At 41.5% G+C, this 20275-nt stretch overlaps 1 protein-coding gene across 15 annotated transcripts in view; it reads right to left on the bottom strand.

The window, feature by feature from the left end:
• LOC140732271 (sickle tail protein) overlaps positions 1–20275 on the bottom strand; it is a 634545-nt gene that overhangs the window by 123555 nt on the left and 490715 nt on the right. The window contains exon 1 of one of the 15 annotated variants that reach the window (XM_073054673.1): positions 15629–15748. The exons of the other annotated variants lie outside the window; for them this stretch is intronic. The gene's annotated coding sequence lies outside the window, so the exon portion shown is untranslated. Of the gene's footprint in view, positions 1–15628; positions 15749–20275 lie in introns of those variants that run through there. 15 annotated transcript variants of the gene reach the window in all.

The raw sequence follows: 20275 nt of genomic DNA, 5'->3' as shown, positions 1-20275 counted from the left end.
AAGCTTTACAATTTATACCTACTATCATCAAGTCTAGCCCAGTAATCCGCCAGGTTGTTAACCGTCTACTCTACCATGTACTTTAACTCTGCAAGATCTGAACTTTTATCCAAGTAGAATCAGAATCACTATTATTGACATGTTGTTTTGTGGCAACAGTGCAAAGATATAAATTACTATAAATTAAAGAAATAAATATTGCAAAAAATAATGAGGTAGTGTTCATAGAACATTCAGCTACCTGATGGTGGAGGGGTAGAAGCCATTTCTGAATTGTTTAATGTGGGTCTTCAGGCTGCTGTACCCTTTCCCCAGTGGTAGTAATAAAGAAGGTTGTGTCTCAATGGTGAAGGTCTTTAGTGACGAATGTCACTTAGTGATCCAAGTATTTGTTACTGCCCAGATTCAACTACTGTATCCTTACGTTTTCCTGCTGAGCCTCTCATTTTTCATGCTCCACAAAATTACCATAGCAACTTTGCTGCCCATAACCAAATCCACACTAAATCCCATTCATCAATTACACTCATACTTGTTGACCTAAATTGTCCCAGGCTCCTGAATGACTGCTAAATTGTCATCGACATATTCAGCTCCAGCTTTACCCTCCATAAATTTTCTAAATATTTGCTCCTTCAACTCTAAAATCATGTTTTCATTATTGTCTCAGTCAAATACCTTACTGCTGTTACTGACAGCAGTACCTGCAAATTTGTAATGTTCTCTGCTTCTGTTTCGGGTAAGGTGGTTGTGTACTCAGATGCAGCAACTTCAACTTCTAAAAGTGTTATTGTCCTTTATAAACATTTTTTAAGAATCCAAGCATTAGGTACTGCAGGTCGACCCCATCAGCGAGTTGCTCACTGCAGGAGAAACTGAAGGAGCTGGACTCGGTGTGGACTATGCTGCTGCCCGCGTCAGAGTGGTGTTGGTGCGTGAAGGCAGTGTACAGGCTAACAGTAAGTGATTGTCTTAGTTGCTTTTCTTGTGATCACAAGACATAATGGGGCATTGGTAGTGTGGAATGTCACTAGTTTATTGGTGAGACAGACTGCGGAGGAGTTGCGTGGCCTCAGTTGTAGTGGGGACCAGGCCGCAGGGCGCCATGTCAGATGGTTTCAGCCACCCAGGAGGGTCCGTGCTGGAGGCCTTATGTTGGGGCATGGGTCATGGCTGCCAGTGTTCACTGTGTGGAAGTCAAGCTGTATTGTGTTCAAATGCAGACTGCTGCAACATTCAGAAACTCAGGGACGTGGACTTTGAAGTTTTTTTGCTGACTGGATGTTTACAGCTATGTGTGCTGTATGTGCCTTGTGCTGTGTATGACTGTTGGTAACCTGATTCGCACCTTGGCCCCGGAGTTATGCTGTTGCACTTGGCCATATTCATGGGCATTCATGTATGGTTGAATGACTTGAACTTGAAATATCTCCTGAATTCCTTTGCCTGTTTCCCCTTATTTAATAATGACCTCACAACCTAATCTCAGGACAAAGCTTTTGAGGACAATTCAAGTGACACCTTCTTTACACCTCTTATCTAACTACATCCTTGGAAAAGCTCTGGAATGTTTATCCATCTTAAAACCTGCTATCCAAATCAAAATCACTGTATGTCTTTCTATTTAGTTGCAGCATTAGAAGTGCGTTGGGATATTTTCTTACGTTAAAAGGTGTTAAGTACATCCAAAAGGATATTTGACAACCCACAGCCAACCATTGCAATTAAAGATCAAGTTGCTAAGTATATAGGAAATACATTTTGTAACTGATGAATTACCTTTCATTCAGATTTTGCTTTTTCATCTCATGAAATTTTGCTGGTAATTCTGAATAAAGAATAACAAATTTCTTGTTCCCTGTATGTTATTCTGGGGCTTGCATTTTCTTTGGGAGTTCATTACCCCAAATCATTCTTGCACAGCAAGTTTTAGACAAAATCACGGTTATCAGTCTGGGAGTGGCGGTGGATAAAGACAGGAAACAAGAAGCTGCCATAGCAAGAGATTTGAAACATGCAACTAAGAGAATTAGCCTGCTGCGGACTTGGATTGGAAGTAGGCCAGACAAGTAGCAGTGAGCGAATTACACTGCTCCAAGAGGGTAGAAAGGTTCCACGAGAGTAGAGAGGCACTGAAGTGCAAATAGGAAGGCAAGTGTTTACATTTTGATTAAAACAACTGGCAAGTGGTTTGTTAGCCCAAAGCTGAATGGTGGTGAGAGAGGAGGTACAGGGCCAGGTGCAGCACTTGACCCACTTGTAAGGATAGGTGCCAGGAGGGAGATCAGTGGGGACAGAAGAGTGGACAGGGAAATCACTCAGAGACCAATCACTATGGAAAGTAGAGAGACGGGGGAGGGGGGAGGAGAGAGAGGATGAGAACAATGTGTTCAGTGGTAGAATCCCGTTGTAGATGGGGGAAGTTACAGAGAATGACGTGTTGGATACGGAGGATCATGGGATGGTAGGTAAGGACAAGGGAAACCCTATTCCCATTACCCTGGCAGGAGAATCGGGTGAGGGCAGATGTGCGGAAAATAGAAGAAATGCTGATGAAGGCAGCATCAATGGTGATGGAATGGAAACCTGTTCTTTGATAAAAGAGGATATCCGGAAGAAGATGATGCCAGCGAACAATGTGACCAGGGGTGACATCCTCCAGACAGTTCATGAAACCAGTTCTTTCACATCTTCTTTTTCTTTCAAATGTAGTTCTGCTACTGTTGGAGCCTGCGATCTACAGTTTACTGGAGTGTTTGGAGCCTGTGATCTACATTTTGCTGGTGTGTTTTCAGGCTAATTGAACAATTTGGCACTTTGCCGTCACCAAGGTGTTCAGTGAGGTCTCAAGTGAAGCGTGTGGCCTCGAGGCCAAGAAGTGAGCCCATGATCGACTCCATTTCTCGCTGATTAAAGCATCGAGGAAGATTGAAATTGAGGTAAGAGCAGAAGGCGAGCTGGCGTTCAGCGGCATATACCAGCATCTTGCTCGCTGCCGCCAGAGGAAGGTGTCTGCGTTGTGATGGTTTCTCGCCCCCTCCTGCTTACTGGTCCCAGAGGAAGGACCCTGCATTCGAATGGTCTCTCTCCCTCTTGCTTGATGTTTTTGGAGGAAGGTGCTGGAGTTCTGGGTCTTGGGCAGGATTTAATTGATGAAGTTTGTGGATTGGACTCTGTAGTTCACCTGTGATGCATTTCTGGTTTCTGGTCGCTCCTTTTTTTTGTTGTTATTTTGGGAGGTTTTGATTGGGACCTCCTGCAGATAACAAACGACACAGCACTTGATCGAACTGAACTAAGCTGAACTGAATATGCCTGAACTTTTTCAATTTTGTGTTTTATATTTTGTGCTTTTCACTTTTTTTTTCGGTTTGTGCAATTTACTTTTTTTAATTGTGCTGGGGGGGTGGGGGAGGTTTGATGTTCTTTTTCTTTGAACAGGTTCCATGATTTTCTTTGTTTCTTGGCTGTCTGTGGGAAGAAGAATCCCAGGTTGTATACTGCATACATATTTGGAATCTTTGCATCTCAGACGTTCTAGAATCCTAAGAACAAATGCAGCAGAGACACTGCGGCTACGTCCACACTAGACCAGATAATTTTGAAAATGCCAGTTTCGCATAAAAATGATAGGTGTCCATACTAATCATTTTTGAAAGTAATTCTGTCCACATTAAAACAGAGATTTCAGTGAATCTCCTCCTATTGCGCATGCGCAGGACACATCTACCAAAAACAAGTGACATGTTTGGTGTCCAATTTCGCCCTGAAAGACTTGGTGCGCGGTTGTTCGGTTACAGACCAGAAAAACTTAAACGACTGACAGCTGTTGAATCTTGTGCAGGAGGACTTAAAACTAAAAAAAAAACCGGAGCATATAGAGGCAATCAACAGGGAGTTCACGGACAGTATGACCCGGCTGACAAAGAACATTGAAAAACTGACTAACTCTGTTGCATTAACAAAGCACCTTGTTAAATGTATAAAACATGTCTGCATCAGTGTTATCTTAGACTTCCATACAATGTTACATTAGGCTGTTACACATCTATTGTCAGAGAAGTATTTGCGTAAATAGGTAAACCACCTTCATACGAGTAAGGACAGAAAACAGGGCAAAGTGAGTATACTTATTTATTCAGTAAGTTATGGGTCGCAGTATTTGGTGAGTACATTTCTAACTCTTCTGGTTTCAGTCCCATTGCCGTCTGTTCTGAAATTGTTAGGTTGCGTTCAAGAAAACAATGAAATGGCGCGCTGCCGTCACCATTTGTTCCGGCACGTCATGACAGCGTTTTCAGATTTCTCTGGTTACCCTGTCTACACTGCTCCGGCCAATCCGATGTTTTCAAAATTACACACTCTGGAGAGCGTTTCTGAAAGTCTCCGGTTTTGGGGGACGAAAACGCTGTTTTAGTGTGGACGAAGGGTCAAAACAAAGAGGAAGAGCTTCGGTTACGGATTTATCCGGTGTAGTGTGGATGTAGCCTGGAGCTGAGAAAAGGGAACAGCATTTTTACACGTGACAGAGCGGGAAGCACTAAAATCAAGATAACTATAAGATGTCAGTGAACAGTCTGTCTCCAGAGATGAAATCCATTGTCATCTTTTACAAACCTACTGGCATTCACAGTTATCTTGACGATACCTCCTCCTACCCTGTCATTTGTTATGGATCTCACCACCATTCCGGGTACCAAACAGTCCTTCCAGGTGAGGCAGCACATCACCTGGGAATTTGCTAGGCTTATCTCCTCTATATGGTGTACTAGTTGCACCTCTTCTACATCGATGACACTTGACGCAGATGGGGGCTGCTTTGCCGAGCACCTTTGCCCTGTCCACCAGAAAAAGCAGGATTTCCAAATGGCTACCTATTTCAATTTGACTTCCCATTCCGACACATCAGTCCATGGCCTCCTCTGCTGCCATGATAAAACCACACTCAGGTGGAGGAACAACACCTCATTCCATCCTGGTAGCCTCCAACCCAATTTCTCTAACTACCAGTAATTTCTCCACACCACCCCCCCCCACCCCCAGCTAACTTTTTTCTGTTCCCTATTCTGATTACCTTCTTATCCCTTCTCATCTGCCCTTCACCTCCCTCTGATACCTTTTCACCTTCTTTTTCTCTCATGGTCCACTGTCCTCTCCTATCAGATTCCTTCACCTTCAGCCCTCTTCCACTTATCAAGTTTCTTACTTCATCCCCCTCTCCCCCACCCAGCCACCTTCTACCTCACCTGGCTTCCCTATCACCTACAAGTTTATACTCCTTCCCCTGCCCCCAACCTCACCTTCTTTCTGGCTCCTGCCCCTTCCTCTCCAGTCCTGAAGTCCAAAATAGTGACTGTTTATTCCCCTCCAGAAATACTTTCTAACTTACTGAGCTACTCCACCATTTTCTGTGTGTTGATCAAGATTTTTGGCATCTGCAAAACCTCGTGTTTGTTGACACTTAAAGGGTTTAAAGCTTAACCGAATAAACATGATTTATAATATGTCAGATGCTAACAGAAAATTGAAGGGGTAATGTGAGAAAATGAATGTAAAACTTTGAGTTCAGTTAAGAAATGCAAAGTATGAAATATTAGATGCAAATTCCAAAAGAAAACTTTTCCATGGAGAGTTAGGCTAAAGCATGAGAGGTAGTTGTTTCACACTGCTAGATGATACTATTTTTATTCAGTTACTTTGGCTACATTGTATTTCTTGGAAGTGTAAATAGAGTATTGTAGGAGTTAATTACTAGATCAATATCAAAGGAAAGTCAGTGCCAAATAAAAAAATCAATTGTTATTCTATTATTTCTAATCTTTTGAAGGTCGTACATGTGTTCCACATTTATAAAATAATTCAATTGAATTATGAAAAAGCTTTCACATTTAAACATATAACTAAAATAAATTGAAATCAGGAATGGGATTTCACTGAAATAAAATTAAATTCTTTGAATGTTAGGCAACAGAATAGGCAACTAACCACTCAACAATGTCATTGAGTGAATGATTTATTTCAGTGAAAGTTAAAATTAAAATGGAAAATATCGCACATTATGTCAAATTAACACAAACTGACTCTGCAGTTCAATACATGGATTTAGGGATTCTAATAACAATTTTGTCAAGAAGTGAAAAGTAAATTTTACAAATCTGAGAGTGCAAGAATTCTCAGTGCAGCATATGAATTAGAATTAGAATCAGAATCAGATTATTTATCACTGATATATGTCGTGAAATTTGTTTTGCATTAGCAGTACATTTCAATACATTAAAAAAATTACTATGTTATGTTATGACCCCAGCCCCCTCCTTTGTGAGAATCGCAAGAGAGAGAGTGATGTGCTGAAATTGGACTCAGGAAAATAAGAGAGAAGCCTTAAGGTTTGGAATGTAGTCTGGCCTCTCAGCCAGACAAAAGCCACGGACATGGCCATTGTCTCTTGGAGACACCTTTGTGGAATAAGGGACTGGACTACGTGCAAACCCTCAGGGCAACGTGGGCTGGGTGATGGGGAAAGATTGCCTCACCCCACCCTGATTGACATCTACAACCCTGCCAGTCCAGATAAAAGGTGGGCTGCCGAGGCGGCCCCTCAGACGCACCAAGGAGACATACTAAGAAGACACGATAGCGTTTCCCGTCGGAGCGGGAAGCCATTTTGAAGGAAGCCACGTGCATTAGATTCCGGATCGGGAGTCTGTGGCTGAAACCAAAGGAAAAACCGTTTTTAACTAACAACAGGGATTTGCTTCGCAAAGACAACGGGCAAGTGTTCCTTTCTCTCACAAATCCTCTCTCTCCAACACGTGAAATGCCAGCGGTTCCCAAACGGAAAAGCCTGCAGATTTCTGAGTGACTTTTATATTCCATTGGACTCAGTATTATCCCCTAGACAACGATAGAGCTTATTTCTGATTGATTATTACTATACCTGTGCTTTAGATTGAGTATTGACGACGTATATGATCTAAATGCTTTGTATTAACCATACGTTTGTGCCCCTTTATAAATAAAAAACTTTTGAAAATAGTACCATCAGACTTCAGCGAACCTCTCTATTTTTGCTGGTGAGCCACCCAGTTACGGGGAACGTAACAGTTACAACAAGAAATCAATCCACATAATTGGATTAATCAGTACAGCCGCTTTTTTGTGACAATGCTTAAAGAACAAAAATCAATCGAGAAAATAATTGGAAGATAGTTTTGTGTGTGTTGTTGGAATACCCTTTGTTTATTTGCATAGTGATTAGCACGATACTATTATAGCTTGGGGCGTCAAGAGTTCGGAGTTCAATTCTGGTGTCCTCTGGAAGGAGTTTATCTCCATGGAATGTGTGCGTTTTTCCTGGGTGCTCCGTTTCCTCCTACATTATATGTTGTCCCGTGATTAGGCTGTGGTTAAGTCAGGGTTGTCAGGATTTGCTGGCTCAAAGGGTCGGAAGGGGCTACGCAGCTGTATTGCTAAAATAAAATAATATTGGGACACTTTTCCACTTAGCTGGCACAAGAGGCTACTGCCAAATAGTTTCTAACTAGCATCAGTCACGTGAACATCTGTGGCCATTAGACACACTCAGAGTGAACAGTTTTTAAATAGCGACAACTGCGTGTGCTTGTGTTATGTTATCCATTTGGGCTGACGGACGCCAACGACAAACATTTGATAGCTCTGGGTCTGTACTCGCTGGAATTTAAAAGTTTGGGGGGGGGGGAATCTCATTGAAACCTTTCAAAGGTTGATAGGCCTAGACAGAGGAGATGTGGAAAGGATGCTTCCCATGGTGGGGGAGTCTAGGACAAGAGGGCAGAGCCTCAGTATAGAGGAACATCCATTTAAAACAGAGATGCAGAGAAATGTCTTTAGCCAGAGGGTGGTGAATTTGTGGAATTTATTGTCACAGGCAGCTGTGGAGGCCAGGTCATTGGGTGTATTTAAGGCACAGCTTGATAGGTTCTTGATTGGATGGGACATCAAAGGTTACGGGGAGAATGCCAGGGAGTGGGGTTGAGAAGGGGAAGAAAGAACTAGCCACGATTGAATGGCAGATCAGACTCGATGGGCCAAATGGCCTTGTGGTCTTGTGGTCCAATTAAAAAAGTAGTGATTTTAGATCATTTTGTTTTTATTTTGACTTTTAAAAAAGTTCAGAACCTTGTCAAGATTCAGAAAGGCAATGAAGGTAGTCCATTAGTAGCATATATCAGATGAATTCCTCTGTCAGTAACTATTAGGAAACAATACACAGTTTTATAGCACTGTAGTAGCATTGGTAGTGTTCTAATTTATTCTGTATTTTATTTAAATACATAATTTATTACTCAAAAAATAGTGAGGTAGCGCTTATTGTCTGTTTGGGAATCTGATTGTGGAACGAAAGAAGCTGTCCCTAAACATGAGTGTCCATTTTCAAGTAATATGAATTGGACAATAAGACCGAATGCCATAACAAAGCTTGTTGAAACAGCAAAGATGGCCAGCATTGCATTAAGACTCATTAATCTCGACTGAGCAAATAAGCAAAATGATTGCAAATGGAATTGAATAGAGAAAAATGAGCAGCAGAGTATCCAAAACTCTGATGTTACTGGTGATAGCCTTGGAGGACTAAACTTGATATGCATTTCCACCTGTCTGCTGTTGTGTACAACAAAATGCACATGGGCTATTTCATTATAAATGAGGGAGCATGAAACAATTGGCAAAAAAAAAATCAAAAGGAAAATGAGAGCAACTTTTTTAAAAAAAAGAAACAAGTCATCATGATGTTGAAACTGCAGTGGAGAAGATTAAATTGCATGGGCACCAATGCGATTGGCTGAATGGCCTCTTCTTGCATTGCAAATTTTCCACAATTTTCTGATTGTCATGTGTTTAAGAGAATAGCATTTTTTTTGCCATGGGAAGTCTGCAGAGCGAGTGACATCACTTTCATAGGGATGCTACAGTTGGTCATGTGTACTTGAATGTGATAGCATTCTTTGAAAGGATAACGTTTAGTAAACAGGAAGATTAATATTTTAATTACAGTACAAAAGGAAACTAAATGCCAGAGCTGATCAGAACTCTACATTATATTTTCTCAGCTACTATATTTGTCTGCTTACTGAAATTTAGAGACAGAGACACAGCACCGAAACAGGGCCTTTGGCCCTTGCATCCATGCCATCTATCAATATTCCCATTTACCCCTATCTGACATTAATTTCATAACTTTCCCCTCTGCCCACCCCTATCTTTATTTCTCATTGTTGACACACTTCAGCTTTGATATTTTATTTCCTGGAGTCCATCCCACCACTTTGACATATCCAATATAATTTGGCCCTCGTAACTTGCCAATTAAATCCTTAACGTGTAGTGAGCCCAATCTTCTCACTCTGTATTGTTTAACCATAGGTGGCTTTAAATCAATCAAAGGTACAGGAATGTGGAATTTACTAAGTAAAATAATAGAGGAAATTAAGATTAATCTGTTCAGAACCTTGGTTAGACTGTTCCTTGAATACAATTTCCTGCTCTTGTCCCTGAGACACAAGGAAAGCATTCAAGGAAGGCAGTGTTGCAAAGAATCACAGTGTTGGAGGCTGGTATCAGAGACTGGTGAATGAAAATGAGATTGGTAAAACATGGGTTTCTGGGCCTGTTTAAGAGATGAAAGCGAGACAAGGAAATTGAAAGGTAAAGAGTTTCAATTTTCTTGGTGTAGAGCAGAGACTGGATAATCAAACCAGTGATGGGAAAATTTAACACTAATGTCAGACAAATCAGCAGATGCAACAAACATCCATGTGAATTAGAAAACCTTGAGAACTGACTGGATTATATATCAGCAATGGATGAGAAGTATTTACAGATGGATGGATTTAGGTGAAACAAATATTAATTCCCTGATATGGGCATCATGCAAACAAAAACAATTATATACAAATAAAGATGAGCTTTATTTGTCACATGTACATCGAAACATACAATGAAATGCATCATTTGCATCATTGTGCAAGATGTTTCCGGGGACAGCTCACAAGTGTCACCACAGCATGTCCACAACTCAGTAACTCTAACCGTATGTCTGTAGCGGTGTGCTACACACAGCGCTGGAATAACGACACGCAGACGGTGAGTTGCAGCTGCGTAAAAGATTTTTTCAAACTTCGCAGCCTCGCTTTTATGCCTTCCCATTTCTGTAAGGGGCTGTAAGGGGCACATATTCACAGTCCCTTCCCGCGTGCGGGCTTTTCCCCTTGCTGGTGAAGAAGGCCTGGCGCCCTTTTTGGGGCCGGCCTCTCTGCCAGTGCGCGCCATTTTGTGAGCCAGTTCGAGTGCGCTGGAAAGTGGGTCACCATATGTCTTTGAAATGTGGGAGGAAACACGTGGTCACAGAGAATGTACAAACTCCTGATTAGACAGCAGTAGGGATCAAACGCCAATCAATGATTGCTGCTGTTGTAAAGAGATTGCACTAACTATTATGCATTGAATAATTCCATACAATATTTTCTTCAATGTTCAAGATCAGAGAGCATTCAAAGTGAAATATGAATCAATTCTTTGAGAAAATTGATGGACAAAAGAGACTGCATATACTGGAATCTGGAACAAAAAACAAAACACTGGAAGAACTCAGATGTCAAGCAACATCTGTGGAGACAAGTCGACATCCTGGGTCAAGATTCAACAGCTATGAGAAGCCCACGGTTAAAACTGGTGTAATCTGAGCATCAGAAATTCAGTATGATATAATGCAGGACATAGATGGTGTAGATTCAAGTTCAGTTGAGATCATAGAGCAAGGAATAGATCAATTTTCCTGCAGTGAGACTGAAGATCATAAGCAAGCTCTACTCCTCATGACTTAATGTATTTATGGACTTGCCTCACAGCAGGATGAAGAAATGCTACAGTAAACATATTCTTGAAAAGAACAGTTCAAACACCTTTTTTTTAGCAAGTGTAGAATTAACAAGTCATGGTTAGCTGGGACTGTTTAAATTGAGAGTTCTCTGAATTTACAAAAGAACAGCAGAATAAAATGATAGCAAACAATCTGATGTCAGTGAAGTGGCCTTTGGCCATCTCAATAGTTGAAGAGTTCATTGAGATGTGGCTGAAGATTAGAATAAGATTTATTTTCACTAACATGTGTGCGAAATTTGTTGTTTTGCAGTGCTACGAGTTACAATAAGAAATATTAAAAATCAATAAGCAATAAAATTTTGATATGCTAGTATCAGTGGGGTTGGCGGAGAGGAATAGGTAGAAAGCAAGTGTGGAAGAAAAAGAGTGAAAATTGAATAAATATTTCATAATTTCCCTCAATTCCAACAACAGTTGATCTTCTTGCTTACATTAAAAACAATTTGTCCAGCAGCAGCATACCTCTGGCAATCATTAGAACTTTTCTATTTCCTTCAATGGATACTTCTACCCGACTTTCAACAAAGCACATTAAAAAGAACGTAGGAATACAACTCTTTAAGAAGAGGGAATGAGAACATAGAACTGTACAGTGCAGGAATTGGCCCTTCAGCCTACAATGCTGTGCCGAGCCAAACAACTTAGAAATCAATTGGCTGCTAAAATAATCCTCTCCGCTTACACAATGTCCATATTCTCCCATTTTCCACACATTCATGTACCTACCTAAACATCTCTTAACAATCTCTAATGTACGTATCTGCCTCTACCACACCCCGAACAGCATATTCTAGGCCAATCTTCATATCATCTGCAAACTTACTAACCTGCTCATCTACATTTTTATCCATGTCATTCCAATACATCACAAAGAGCTGAGGTCCCGTACAGATCCCTGTGGAACACCACTGAACATAGTCCTCCAGATACGATAAGTCCCTTTGACCACCACCTTCTGTCTTCAATGGGAAAGTCAGTTTTGAATCCAAACAGCCAATTCACCATGGATCCTATCTATCTTAATCTTCTGGATGAGCCTCCCATGAGGGACTTTGTCAAATGCCTTACTAAAATCCATGTAAATGACATCCATATCTCTATCTTCATCAATCACCCTTGTCACCTCATCAAAAAACTCAATCAAATTAGTAAGATTCGATTTGCGCCGCACAAAGCTGCTCTGGCTCTCCCTAATTAAGCATTAGGCCATGGTTTTCCACATGCTCATAAATCCTGTCCCGAAGTATTCTCACCAGTAACTTTTCCACCACTGATATGAGACTCACTGGTCTATAGTTTCCAGTATTATCACCAGTTCCCTCCTGTATAATGGAACTACATTAGATACTCGCCAGTCCTGCAGGCAAAAACTCATGTAAAGTACTCATTAAAGACCTCACCCACATCCTCAGCATCCAAGCAATGTTCCCCTCCCCATTTATACTTGAGAGGTCCTACCCTCTCCCTAATTATTCTCTTGCCCTTGTTTGCCTTGGGATTCTCTTTAATCCTGTTCGCCAAGGATTTTTCATGCCCCTCCTGTTTTATCCAATTCCCTTCTTGAGGTCTTTTCTGGCTTCTTCATTATCCTCAAGGGCTTTGTTTGATTCCAGCTTCCTAGGTTTTACATACTTTCCTTTTCCTTCTTGACTAAATTTAATTTCTCACATCTCTTAATATCCAACGTTCTCTTACCTTGCCATCCTTGTCCTTCCTTTTTACTGGAATGTACCTGCCTTGTACTCTGTGCAATTGATCTTTAAACACCCTCCATGTGTCAGATGCAGACTTACCCAAAAACAGCTGCTCCCAATTAACTTCCTCCAGCTCCTGCCTAAAGCTCTTGTAATTTGTCCTACACCAACTTAAAACATTCCCACAAGGTCCATACTTATCCTTATCATTTGCCATCTTAAGAGTTAAAGAGTTGTAATCACTGTCCTCCAACTGGTCACCCACTGTAAGCTTGGTCAGCTGGCCAGGCTCATTACCCAACATCAAGTCCAGTACAGCCCCTCCTCGTGCTGAACTATCTACATATTGATTTAAAAAACCCTCCGAGATGCACCTAACAAATTCTGCCCCATCTAAACCTTCTGCACTAAGTAAGTCCCAATTTATATTAGGAATGTTGAATTCCCCATGACAAAAATCCTATTGACTTTTTAAATCTACTCCTCATCTTTTTCCTCCAGTCCTGTTGAAGGGTCTTGGCCCGAAACGTCGACTATACTCTTTTCCATAGATGCTGCCTGGCCTGCTGACTTCCTCCAGTATTTTGTGCCTGATGCTTGGATTTCCAGCAACTGCAGGTTTTCTCTTGTTTGTGATTTAAATCCCATTGTTTTTACAGCTTTCCTCAACCTGCCTGCATATCTGTTCCTCAATGTCCCAGACATTATTGGGAAGTCTGTAGTACACAGGAATAAGCTACTGTGGAGTCAGAAGTACAAAAGAAGAGTTTAGGAGTCATACAGGGTTTCTCTGACATGAAGAATTCTACATCATGAGCACTGAGTACAATGTGTTAATTTGGAAGAGGAAATGAATTGCTCCTTCATGTGGAAAGTGCAGTGGAATCCTTTGTAGGTGGGAAGGTGTTCATATGGAATGTGTAGTGGGAAAGGATGCACGTACTAATGGATATGGAGGAAGACAGGTATAGATCGAGTCAGAAAACATGTAATCATACCGGTCCAGGCCGATCATCAAGAACTCATGTGCCTAATGGTGCATCATAGTTTGTAATGAATGACATGGTAGCGTGATGATATATATATATATATGTACACACACATACATACACACACACACACACACAGTATACTATATAATACAACTACGATATGGACACCTACAGAATAGTAAATTTTAAATTGCCCATTCAGGTGTAAAGATGTAATCGTTGTGGAAGATTTCTTACTCTTGCGGGATAATGCCTTTCCTGATAAGGGGGAGTCACTCTCAGCAGGTGAGACCTGTGGCTCAGGATGTGGGGCCTCCTCTGTAGTGTTTGTTGGAGTCGACTCTGACACTGCAGGAAGATGTTCTGATGGCTCTGGACACCTTTCTACTCCTTTTCTTGGCTTTCCTCTCTGGATTTATTTTGATCCTTGTTTCTCTCCCAGTCCCAACTTATTTCTCTTTCTTTATCCTGCTCTTGCTCCCTTTCCTTATCCTTAGTTCTTTCATGATCCCAGTAATCATCTTGCTTACCGTCTTGATTCCACTCATGTGCTTCCTCTCTATCTCTTCTCTCCTTTTCAACTTCTTGTCTTTCTTTTTCTCACCTTCCTTTTCGTTCTTCTAGTTTCTTGAGAGTAACTCTGAATTTACTGATTTCTCAAGAAATTATGCCTCTTTTATCTTCGCATTTCAATAGCACTTATGGAAATAACACTTATACCTCCTCTTCCTTTTTCTTCCTGGTAAGGTGCGTTTAGATCACTGGAGAATTATTAATCCTTCTAATGATCCCTTTATGATCTGATCTCTCCTCTCAGTTTCCTCATCCACAACATTATCTAATGAACCCTCTGTTTTCAGATCTCCATTAACTCCTTTCTTTTTGGCCTTCCATTTATCCAGCTTGGCTTCTGTCTTTGCATCTACTTTTACCAGCAGCTTTTTGTCTCCCACTTGAAGTTCACGCAATAACCTTAATCATACAGAGTAGGTTCTGGTTCTTTATACTCACAAAAGCCGAATGCCTGCAACTTTCCTGAAGCTCCTTGAGCTCTCTTCCGGCTGAAAATCAAGCCACATTTCGCAAATAACTAGCTGATTAACATATTAGAAGCTTTTTCAGATATGCTGCCTACAAAACTGTTGTAGTCCGACCACTTTTGTCACTTCCACGATTCCTCTGAGCAGCGTAGTCCCTCCTTGGTCCAATATGCGTTCCAACCAGAAGTGTAGAAGTTGGCAGCAACATCTGTTTGCCCTCTGTTAGGCAACAGTTGATAATGTACAGCATGAAGACTGTTGTGGCATCACCCTGTACCATTCTTAATTTCCCCTTTCTGTTGACTCTGTCACAGGGATGTAGCATACAAATCATGGATGGATTTCCAATCAAGTTGTAGTTGCCTGTTACTCACAACCCAACAAGCCCAATGTGACTTGCTGATTGTTGAAAGTTCAAAGACCATTTATTATCAATGTATGTATACTATATATAACCTTGAGATTCATCTCCTTACAGGGAGCCACAAAGCAAAGAAACCCAATAGAACCCATTAAAAAAAGACCATCAAAGACCCAATGTGCAGAAAAAAACATATCCTGCAAACAATAAAAGTAAGCAAATAGCATTCAGAACTGAAGTCCACGAAAGTGAGTCCACAGCCAAGAAGCCCGTCATCATTGCAGTCAGTCCAGGAGCCCATTAGTTGCAGCTCAGAGCCTCAGATCAGCACAGAGACAAGTAAATCTCATGGAGCAGTAAGCTGAACAGCAGGGTGTCCATTGCCTCTGGCCCTGACACCCTGACCTTTCCAATCTGGCCCAGCACTTAAATCAGCCAAACCTTGAGTCATTCCTTGCCCTTGGACTTGGGCCCTGCTGCTTCGATGTTCTCCAGGGCCCGGGCCCTGCTGCTTCGATGTGCTTAAGCGTCTGGGTCCCACTGCCTTAATTCAGCTTGCACCCAGCCTTCCCATTTTGGTTCAGTGTTTAAATTGGCCTAACCTCGGTTGTAACTCACCCTTGGACCCAGGTCCTGCTGCTTCGACACGCTCTCAGGCCTGAGCCCTGCTGGCTCAATTTGGCCCATACCTGCCGTTTCCAATCTGGCCCGGTCCTTAAATTGATTCAACATCGGATTTTTTCCTTGTTCTCAGGCCCAGGTTCCATCACATCAACTCTGCCTGGCCTCGGTTCTGCCCTTTCAAATCACCATCCAATCCAGGCCAGACATTGGCTCATTCCGCACTCTCGGACTCAGACCCCACATCCTGAATTCGGCCAGTACTCGACATGCCACAATCATCGTACACCTCTGAGACTTTAGTTCACACTGTAAAAATGCCAGGTCGTACAGGCAGTTCAAAGGCTCAGCTCTGAAAGAGAAGTTGCAAGCTATTGATTTCAGTGATCTTTGTAGCGTAAAGTGTGATTAATAAAGTAGTTAGTGATTGTTTGCTGCCAGCAAGTCATTGCTGTGCTTCCCCAGCACCATCCTGAACCAGTTGTATTTCACTATGACAAATGCCATTCCCACAGGAGTTATCTTTTCTCTAGTACAAGTTCTTATTTGGATATCTGCAGGCTTCAGTTTAGTATCTTTGAAATGCTGTTCAAACTAATCAAACTAATTAATTAATTTGCCATTCACTTCTGGTGTAAGCCATATTGCTTGTCTATTGTTAGTTTTCACACTGTAAATCTCAAGACTGCTCAGTCTTTTCACACCATCATCATCAGAGTTTTCATCAACAGCATGCAGATTAGTACTCTGTTTGAAACTGCAACTTGACTTATCCTTTTTTCTTCGTTGTGCAGTCCATTTATTTTTGTCTGCATGACATGCTGTTTGTATATAGAACATAGAATAGTACAGCACATTACAGGCCCTTCAGCCCACAATGTTGTGCTGACCCTCAAACCCTGCCTCACATATAACCCCCCACCTTAAATTCCTCCATATACCTGTCTGGTAGTCTCTTAAACTTCACTAGTGTGTCTGCCTCCACCACTGCCTCAGGCAGTGCATTCCACGCACCAACCACTCTCTGTGAAAAACCTTTCTCTAATATCCCCCTTTTCCTCTAATATGCCCTACTTTGTTGCATTTCCTGCGTTTTGACTTTAAATATGCATTGGTCTGGTGTATGTGAGCCTCTGCCACAAAGCTAACACAATTTGTTCAACCAGGCAGGTTTCTGTTTAGACGTTGCAATTTTGTTTGTGCTCAGTTTCTTTTCTGACTGCAACTTGTCTGCTGACACAGCTACTTCAACTGGTAACTTAACTGTAAGATGTGCCTCAGTTAGGAGCTGTTTTTGAATGTTTTCTTGTAGGTTTCCACAAACTAAACAATCTCTCAGTGCACTGTTATGCCCATCATTGATCTGACAATGTTCAGACAATCTCTTTAATTCATTCATATAAGCTGAAATGGACTTCCCTTCCTTTTGATTGTGGTTATGAAATATAAAGTGTTCTGCAATCAACAATGGCTTTGGTTCTAAATGTTCATGCATTACTTCCATGATGACAGCAAAGCTCATTTTGGCTGGTTTGAATGGAGCAGTCAATTCCAACGCATACTACATGCTTTTTCACCCAATGCACTTAACAAAATTGTTACTTGTTTCTCATTGGTTATTTCATTTGCTTTAAAATACTGCTCAATCCGCTCAGTATATAATATCTGGTTGCCTGTTGTGTGATCAAATGCGTCACTCTTTCTGGTGCAGCCAGCCATTTCAGCTCTTTTCATTAAATAATGAATATCACCCTGTTTGTGAACCTGTAAATTTGTCCATTTTCTGCCACTTTTTTAGAGCACGAACATCTTCTCCCCTTGTGGAGAAGCATCTGCTGTGCTGCATTTTTTTCTACTTGACTGTTTCTCGCTGCGCTTTTCTTAAAACTTAAATGTTTCGGCTACACTTCAACAGATAGGTAGCCATCTTGGGTTTGTTTAAAGCTTCCTTGTTGCCACTGTTTTTTTTTAAACTCCAAAACATCAAAAGCTAATTGAAGGGGAAAGACTGGAGCTCAGCAGAGAATGGGCCTTGGTTTGTTCTTTACATTAGCAAGATGCATAGTTTGATGTGGTAGCATGACAACGAATGTCATTCACATATTTTGTATGTTGTATAAACAAACATGCTTAATCAGCCAACATTTACAATATTACTCAAATATTACTGAAACATTAAATACACAACAGCAGATAATGTCTTCAAGAGGTAATACTCACTCTGGTCAATATTAGACAGTAGATTTCTTAGATAAGAAGACATCCCCTTACAAATAACACCAGACAGCAAATTTTTTTGAAAGTGCCAGAATTTTTTGTGGTTATAATAGACCGCTTGAAGCTGAACACAAATATAATTTTAGACTACTTTATCACATAGGAATTTGGAGAAAAAAGTAATGAACTTCTATTGAATATAATGCATTAAATTGCAAAATGGTGCTGACACTTTGCAATAGCTAAACTAAGCTAAAAATGTTTTGTTAATGAGTTTCATTTGTACTCAGTATCTGAAGCTTCTTGCTTAAGTGTCCAACAATAATCGGCCAACATTGACAGATTCCAGTTGCCCTGCTACCATTTCTCCATGACCACAATGTCCTGATGAAATCTTTCGCCAAGCTTGTCAACGACAGCACCTAGGTTTTCAGGGAAGAAATCTGAACGGGAATGTAGAAAATTAATCTTTGGTGACAGGTTAATATTCATGGTTTTCAATGCTTGAAGCATATTGTCAACCAGCTGCACCTAGTCTGGTGCTTTGTAGTTGCTGAGAAAATTTTCAACAACATCCTTGAATGCCTTCCATGTGATTTTCTCCGGTCCCACTTAAAAGTTCTTCGAATTGCCTGTCAATGATGATTTGTGGACCAACAAAAATGCCTTCCTTAATCTTGGTATCAGTTATTTTGGGAAGCACTTGTCTCAAATGTCAAATCCTTCACAGTAATCTTTGTGCTTAGTGACAGCAGATTCCATCATTGCCATCTTGAACCCAGTAATTCTGCTTTTGCTTTTGGCAAACCGAAGTCTCTGACCAGGTCACTTAACTCTGACTGAGTTATCAGATGAGGCTGACTTAACATAAAGGGTTCAAAATGTGTATCAGTATCATTGTCATTTTCCACTCCTGGCTCAGGCATCATAGCCACTTCATCCGCTTTTCTATAGACTCCACGTCTCTGGTGCCTTTGGCACTGGAAGACTATCGTCATGTGGCACAGGTCTCATGGCTGAAGAGAGATTGGGATTTTCAATAGATCTCTTGTTTTATTAGGGAAACCAGACACACTGATCATACCGAAGTAGCAGTCTGTCACACGATCTGTCTGCTTTTGCTACAACATCTGGACAGTGAACGGCATTGACTTCTGAGTACCTCTGAGCCAAGCTCTAAGATCGACAGCAACACACACAAAATGCTGGTGGAACACAGCAGGCCAGGCAGCATCTATAGGGAGAAGCGCTGTCGACGTTTCGGGCCGAGACCCTTCGAAAGGACTAACCGAAAGGAAAGATAGTAAGAGATTTGAAAGTAGTGGGGGGAGGGGGAAATGCGAAATGATAGGAGAAGACCGGAGGGGGTGGGATGAAGCTAAGAGCTGGAAAGATGATTGGCGAAAGTGATACAGAGCTGAAGAAGGGAAAGGATCATGGGACGGGAGGCCTCGGGAGAAAGAAAAGGGGGGGGGGGATCACCAGAGGGAGATGGAGAACAGGCAAACAACTAAATATGTCAGGGATGGGGTAAGAAGGGGAGGAGCGGCATTAACGGAAGTTAGAGAAGTCAATATTCATGCCATTCTCTAACTTCCGTTACCTGATGGCATGAACATTGACTTCTCTAACTTCTGTTAATGCCCCTCCACCCCTTCTAACCCCATCCCTGACATATTTAGTTGTTTGCCTGTTCTCTATCTTCCTCTGGTGTTCCCCCCCTTTTTTTTCTCCCGAGGCCTCCCGTCCCATGATCCTTTCCCTTCTCCAGCTCTGTATCACTTTCACCAATCACCTTTCCAGCTCTTAGCTTCATCCCACCCCCTCCGGTCTTCTCCTATCATTTCGCATTTCCCCCTCCCCCCACTACTTTCAAATCTCTTACTATCTTTCCTTTCGGTTAGTCCTGACGAAGGGTCTCAGCCCGAAACGTCGACAGCGCTTCTCCCTATAGAAGCTGCCTGGCCTGCTGTGTTCCACCAGCATTTTGTGTGTATTGTTTGAATTTCCAGCATCTGCAGATTTCCTCGTGTTTGCTCTAAGATCGACAGCGCATGTTGCGCAACAAATGTGAGGAGCCCAGGCTTTGTCTTGGTCCCCAATTTTACACCCGAAGTAGAGCTCATTTCATGCTCAGTCTTCGAGATTTAAGCGTATACTTCCCACAGATATAACATTAAGTATCACAGCTGTTGCAACATTGGCAAGAGATTTTCCTATCACAACTACTCCTGAAAATACAATTGCTTTATTATAAGGAGTACACACAATATATATACTATGCATGTAGGGCATGATTGCAAACCGATATAAATGTAAACGCAATGCATAGAACAATGTGTGTATGATCCTTTTAAAGCCTTTAAAAACTGTCCTGCCAAGCAGCATCCACCCTGCCAAAGTATGCCCAGGTATGCCTGGACAAGA

This window comes from Hemitrygon akajei, chromosome 8 (genome assembly GCF_048418815.1).
Source record: "Hemitrygon akajei chromosome 8, sHemAka1.3, whole genome shotgun sequence".
In the NCBI taxonomy this organism is placed as follows: Eukaryota; Metazoa; Chordata; class Chondrichthyes; order Myliobatiformes; family Dasyatidae; genus Hemitrygon; species Hemitrygon akajei.
The sequence above is the reverse complement of the archived record's forward strand: the minus strand, read 5'-3'. Positions and strand labels throughout refer to the sequence as shown.